Source organism: Spinacia oleracea, chromosome 1 (genome assembly GCF_020520425.1).
Source record: "Spinacia oleracea cultivar Varoflay chromosome 1, BTI_SOV_V1, whole genome shotgun sequence".
NCBI lineage: Eukaryota > Viridiplantae > Streptophyta > Magnoliopsida > Caryophyllales > Amaranthaceae > Spinacia > Spinacia oleracea.
This window is the reverse complement of record NC_079487.1, coordinates 61,856,438-61,863,397: the sequence shown is the minus strand read 5'-3', so window position 1 is coordinate 61,863,397 and position 6,960 is coordinate 61,856,438.

Sequence of the window (6,960 nt, the reverse complement as noted above, 5' to 3'; positions counted from 1 at the left end):
TAGATCAAAAGAAGGAGCTGTGTAAGGAGAATGAGGAGCTGATGAAGAAGATTGCTAATGTGAACCATGATGCAAGGAAAATGAAAACTCAATATGTGATGTTAAAGATGAAGCGTAATGGGGTAGACTTAGGGGTGGTTTTATGTATCTGTGTAGTTTTAATTCTCATTGGATTTTTCTGGTTTATTGGTAAGAGCGTTTAAGGCTCAGAGCCTCAGACTAGCTAAGGGAACTAGGTGTACTAGTCTCAGGTAGCTAGGGGTACTAGGTGTACTAGTCTCAGGTTTGTTGCTATGTAGTTGGAAACGGATATCGTTATAAATTAAGATGTAACAAGCTATTTGATGGCAAGGAATGAATGAAAAGTAAATGTTATGTTTGAGTAATTCTTATGGATTAATTTGATAGGCTGTCGTACACACGTCAAAAATAAAATCCTAACGAAACCTCCTAACAATGTAGTAGGGTAAGCAGGGTCGAATCCACAGAGAGGTGGCTATTTAAATATAGCTTTCAAGGTATGCAGAAACTAACAATGTCACGAAATTTAGGATTGAATGTTTAAACTAAAATAAATAAGAAAATAAACTAAAAGATCTAGGAAAATGGTTCACCATGTTCATAGTTCAAAATCAATCAAAACATCATCAACAATTTAAGTATTCAAAGTATCTAGAGCACGAATTAATCCTACGGTCGGGTCTTAACACTCTCGATTCAACATATGTAGTACGGTCGCTAACATAATCAGAATTGCTAGTTGTAGGTACGCCTCTAAAAGTCGATCTTTCGATTCTAAATTACCCTATTAGCATGATTTAATCAAACAATTGATCAGATTGCAAAGATTAACAATATAAACCTAATCAACTAGAAATATCAATGAATAATCAAACCATCAACAATAATAATAAAGATTCATAATATAAACATGGATTCCCAAACCCTAGAAAGCAAACTACTCGATAATGAAATAAATTATGAAACTTAAGTCTAGGAATGAAAACATAATTAAAATCAAAAATAAAATAAAGAGAGAAACCAATAATACCTCAAAAAGTTACATTAATGGTGTATGCAGAAAAACTAGGGTTCATGAAAGAAGAAGAGAGAAAAATAAAACTAAGCGTGTATTGAGAATTCTAAAGAAATAATAACATGCGGGAAAATAAATTAATTCCCTTAAGTATTTATAGGTCCTATTTTCTAAAGTAAAAAAAAATAAAAAATAAGAAAATAAAAATATAGGAGTCGTCAATGATTAGTCGATGGAACGATGATGTGGCAATGAAACCGCCAAAAACTTGATGAGTGTGCGCACGGAATGGGGAAGCGCTCGCTGGGCGTCGAGTGATCCCTCGGTGGTCGAGTGATCCCTCGCTGTCCGCGGCATCCCTCGCTGGCCGCGAGTGATCGCTCGTTGGAGAGGTCAACTGAGTTGCTCGCTGGGCATACAAAGGGAGCAGCAATGGGAGTGCAGCGCGAGATCCCTCGCTGGCTGCGAGTGATCCCTCGCTGGGATGATGCTAGTGCGCGATGGAAGGCAGCACGAGATCCCTCGCTGGCCGCGAGTGATCCCTCGCTGGGATGCTGGTGCGCGGCGAGTTGATGTGGGCAGCAAGGGGACGAGCACAAGGGACATCCCTCGCTGGAGGCAAGTGATCCCTCGCTGCATTGTTGGGCGAAGCGTTTATGTCATAACTCTTGTTCTATGCTTCCCCTAGGGACGTGTGACCTATCGTTGGAAATCTCTTCCAGACTACTTTCTATCCCAATAAAAATCGCCTCATTCCGATCTGTAGAACTTGAGATATCATCAAAAGAGTGAACGCTTGTCCGTTTTAATGCTTAGAAAAATAACGTTTATCTTCGTTGTTGACTCAAAAGTTATCCCGAGAGACATGTAATGACCCTCGAGTCAACATCTCATTCGTTCATCATCCAAATCAACTTTGAACACTCCGAAAGCATCCAAATGACCATAAAATCACCTGAAATATTAAAGAAAACACGAACGAGGCGTAATAAAGTACAATAACGACAACTTATGCAAATGCGACTCTGAATGTAACTAATGTTAGGTTATGATTCATATGACAGTTCATAAATCATGCGGAAAAACCATAAAGCCAGGAAACATATTATTTACACATAATCATTTAGCATAGTTTAGATGCATACTCTTTGTTGCGTGCCTTCCCTAGTTGCGCCCGAACCGAACAAGAACAAGTCTTTAGGACTCCAAGTGTCGTCCCTCCGTAGATAGTCCACAGCACGTCCGGATCCGCCTTAAGATTGACCAACTAGAATCGCCCTTAAGGTTCTAATATTTTCGGTTGGGTAGGCAAGAATATTGGCTGATTTTTCTGCTTAAAAATCTTAGTTTTGAATACTTAAAAACTTGTATATAAATAATGACCCCTAGGCCTTTATTTATAGAGTTATGGAAAAGGAATCGCAATCCTAGTAGGATACGAATTAATTGAAATTAGAATCCTACATGAATTCTATTTAATTAATTTATCTAATTAGGAATAGGAATTTAATCACACACTAACTCTTGCAGTTTTAGGAATCACGCATGAGCACAAACTCACACACACACACGGCAGCCACAAGGGCTGCCCATGCGCATGCGAGCAGCAGCCCATGCAGCGCGGCCCACGCATCCGTGGCCTTGGTGCGCGCTGGGCTTGTGGCGTGCGTGCTTGCTGGGCGATGGCCCGGCTTCGTGCTGGGCCTTCGTCCGGCAGGCCTCGTCCGATGCTAATTCGTACGATACGCTTCCGATTAAATTTCCATTTCCGGAATCTATTTCCGATACGAACAATATTTGATATTTCCGATTCCGGAATTAATTTCCGTTTCGAACAAATATTTAATATTTCCGTTTCCGGAATTATTTTCCGATTCCGGTAATATTTCCGATTCTGACAATATTTCCGTTTCCGGCAATATTTCCGATTCTGGTAATATTTCCATTTCCAATAATATTTTCCGATACGTACCATGTTTCCGTTTTCGGCAACATCTACGACTTGGATAATATTCATATTTCCGACACGATCCATATTTCCGTTTCCGGCAATATCATCGTTTCCGGAGTATTCATTTCTTGCCTGTGACGATCTTAGCTCCCACTGAAACCAAGATCCGTCGGTTCCGAATATTCATAGATGGAGTATTTAATGCCATTAAACACTTGATCCGTTTACGTACTATTTGTGTGACCCTACGGGTTCAGTCAAGAGTAAGCTGTGGATTAATATCATTAATTCCACTTGAACTGAAGCGGCCTCTAGCTAGGCATTCAGCTCACTTGATCTCACTGAATTATTAACTTGTTAATTAATACTGAACCGCATTTATTAGACTTAACATAGAATGCATACTTGGACCAAGGGCATTATTTCCTTCAGTCTCCCACTTGTCCTTAGGGACAAGTGTGCATTTCCTAATTCCTTTGTCGCTCGATGCTTGCTCTTGAACATAAGGTAAGAGTTGTCATCCTTATTATGTCCAGAGGTGTTCCTCGGTTTCAGAGTTCAACTGATCAAATAAACAGATAATCATAGCCTATGATTCATCCGAGCACGGCCATGCATTTCACAGTTTCTAGCTCTCCGAGTGGCCTTGTACAACTTTTAAGCATCTCTTCCCGATTTATGGGAGGACAATCCCAATCTTGCGATCTTGAGATTAGACTTCGTTTGATAGGTGATTACCTGAGCGTTGCCTTTATAGCCTCCTTTTACGGTGCGACGGTTGGTCAACGTCAAAGCAACCAGTTCTCAAACAAGTAATCTCAAATCACTCAGGTATTGAGGATTTTAGTGTCTAATAATTTAATGAAATTTACTTATGACAGACTTTCATCTCTTACAGTAAAGTTTCATAGGTCTTGTCCGATACTAGTCTTCCCAAAGTAAGTATCTATGCAAATGATTATGACATTGCCATGTCCACATAGTTCAAGAAACAGAACTACTAGTCATCTTGCATTCTAATCGTCTAACGTTTTCTATGCGTCCAATTTTATAGAAAACTCCGATTAGGGACCATTTTCAACCTTTGACATTCAAGTTCACTTGATAGACATTTCTTAGTCACAGGACTGGTCCTGACAGTCTATCTTGAATATATCGTCAAATTTGAAGGGACTCATCATTTAATACTAAACCAAGATTAAATGGAATATGAAAATACATTTCATATATGATAAATGTTCAACCCCAATGTTTTATAACCATGGGCCTCAAACCCATCTTCTAAAACAATTCATGGAATTCAAAGCTATGCTTGATTTCCAGTGCTACAATGTGAGTGTTGCTTCTCACTTGTTGCATAGGTTTAGTTATCATGCTTTGCCAATCTTAATATCCTTTTCATCGAATGTTCTTCGAGATATGATGATAAGATCTTTTCGAGTTTGTTTATTATGTGATCTAGTCTTTCTTACTTCGATGGTGGTTTTACTCATTTTTTCAATGAAGAACCATCAAGTTAGCAGACGTTTTTCTTGCTTCAAGAGTGGTTCCACGCATTTTTCAATGAAGAACCATCAAGCCAGCAGATAGGTGATCTACCCAAGTTCAGTGAAGAACTTTAAACAACCCTGTTTTATTGCTTCTTAGGCAATAATTACTTTTACTTCAACTGTTTAGGTTGCTAGTGATGCTTTGTTTGGATTTACTTATCCAAGCAGTTCACAGATATGTGGAAGACTTTCCAGCTGTATCTTAGAACATAGAAATTAATATTTTAATTTCCCACGCAACAACTCATGGTCTCCAACCCATGTTGCCATTTCAAAACACGATGCTCTATAGCTCGTCCTTATCAATGGTTAACTCCAAAGGGTCTTGCTTGATCCTTTGCCAGTGTTTATGCGTGTAGCATCAATATTTAGCGTATCTTTATTTCCTTGAATCAAGAACTATTCCTATGTACCTTTTCAAGTACCATAAGTATTCTTGATCTCAATCTAGTTGATCTTCACTTAGATCAATAGAGATTGGTATATGTTCGTCATGCCTAAAGTCATACGATACGTTTTTGGCGATCCTCATATTATATCATACATGATAAATTCTTTTGCAGAATAATTCCCAATTGAATTCTATTCATGTAACTTTAGCTCATTCAATTTTAGTAGATACTGAATCCAGCTAAATTCTTTGACATATAATATAGGTTAAGAATCTCATTTAGACTCTTTGATGTTTAACTTAGTAAATGCTTATACATAGTTCAAACATTCTTTACTTAGATTTATTCACATGGGTCGAATATCTCCAATGGAGACTTTCGTGTTTGATTTAGTAAATGCCATTACTTAATCCAAAACAATATCATAAGATCTTTGTAAATAGATCTTAATACCCAGTATGTACTAAGTTTCGCCATGGTCCATTATTGATGAATAATTTCAAATCTAAGTCATTAGCATTTGAATGTTATTTCACAATAGAGAGATATGTGTGTGATACACATAGGACCAATTAAGTTTTATGTACTCCCACTAAACTTCTTATATATCTATAAGAATCATGTATATTTTATGAAACTAAAATACTTATTAGCTTCACTAAAATACAATTCCAATTCCCAATTGCTTGCTTAAATCTGTACTTAGATTTTATAAGCTAGCTTTCCTTTTCAAGCATTTATTTGGATCCACAAATCCTATGACATACCATGTACATAGTTTTCTTCCAACATTTGATTGAGGAATATGTTTTGTCATCCAATTGCCATATGTACCAATATGCAATCATTGCTTGATTTGAGCATTACGATTATGCATGAGGTTTCAACACAATCCATGTCATGAATTTGCTTGTAACCTTTAGCAACTAATCTAGCTTTGCGTGTGAACACAATTTCATGTTTGATGGTTTTTATCCTTAAAACAAACTTGCAACCAATAGATGTGAAACTATTCTTGCAAATCAACAAAATTTTAATTTTGTCATCAAAACATTGAGTATGTTTTATGGCCTCTAACCATTTAAACATATAGTCTATATATGGCCTCTAACCATTTTAGGGAATCTGGGTTTCGTCATAGCTTTCTTACAAGTCACAAACTCATTAATCTACATGATAATAGTTTGACTGCAAGTTGTAGGTTTCTTCACTATTTAATGGAAGAATCGCATAGCTTCAATGACCTGAACTCCATGTTTCTTCACTATCTAATAGAAGAATCTCATAGTTCCAGTGACTTGAACTCTATGCCTACTAGGGTATAGAACATCAAACAATAGAATATCAAATAGCCACTTGAAAGTCCTTTGAATATTCTGTTCTCCTTGAAGCACTTGTAAAGTCTTCTAAGAGATGTCTATTCTTTAAAGCCACTTCTAAAGTCCTTAAAGAATAAGTTCGGATTTTCTGAAGCACTTCGAAAAGCCTCCGGAATGTCCGTTTATGTTTGTTGTTCGTCTCGAAGACTTTCGAGGTCTATTTTCTCCCACTTGTCATTTTGGAAACGAATCTCCAAAAGGACATTATTTCGAGCAAACAAACATTATGTTCTCAAAAATTCGTGGTAGAAACAATACCCTTGTGTCTCATTTGAATAAATCACAATGAAACATATATCTATACTTGGGCCTTAGTTTGTTGAATAACAAACACTAAGCTCCCACTGAGTTTAGCAACTCTCTAGATATATATTTTATGAAAAGTTATTCTGAATTTACTTTTCAATAGCTTTGACGAATTTTGGTTTAGTTTGGTGGTAGTTGAGCATTTTGTTTTAGAAATTATAGGAAAAGTTTTTATGATTCATCATTAATCGAATCAAGTACTAATTGACTTCGATTATTCCAACTAAGATATGCCATATCTTATGGACCTAGATTGTGAAATTACACCACACAACCATTGATGATCATATTTGGTCTCAAGTAATCATCAACATGATCTAACCTAGATCTTTATGATTTCTTGCCA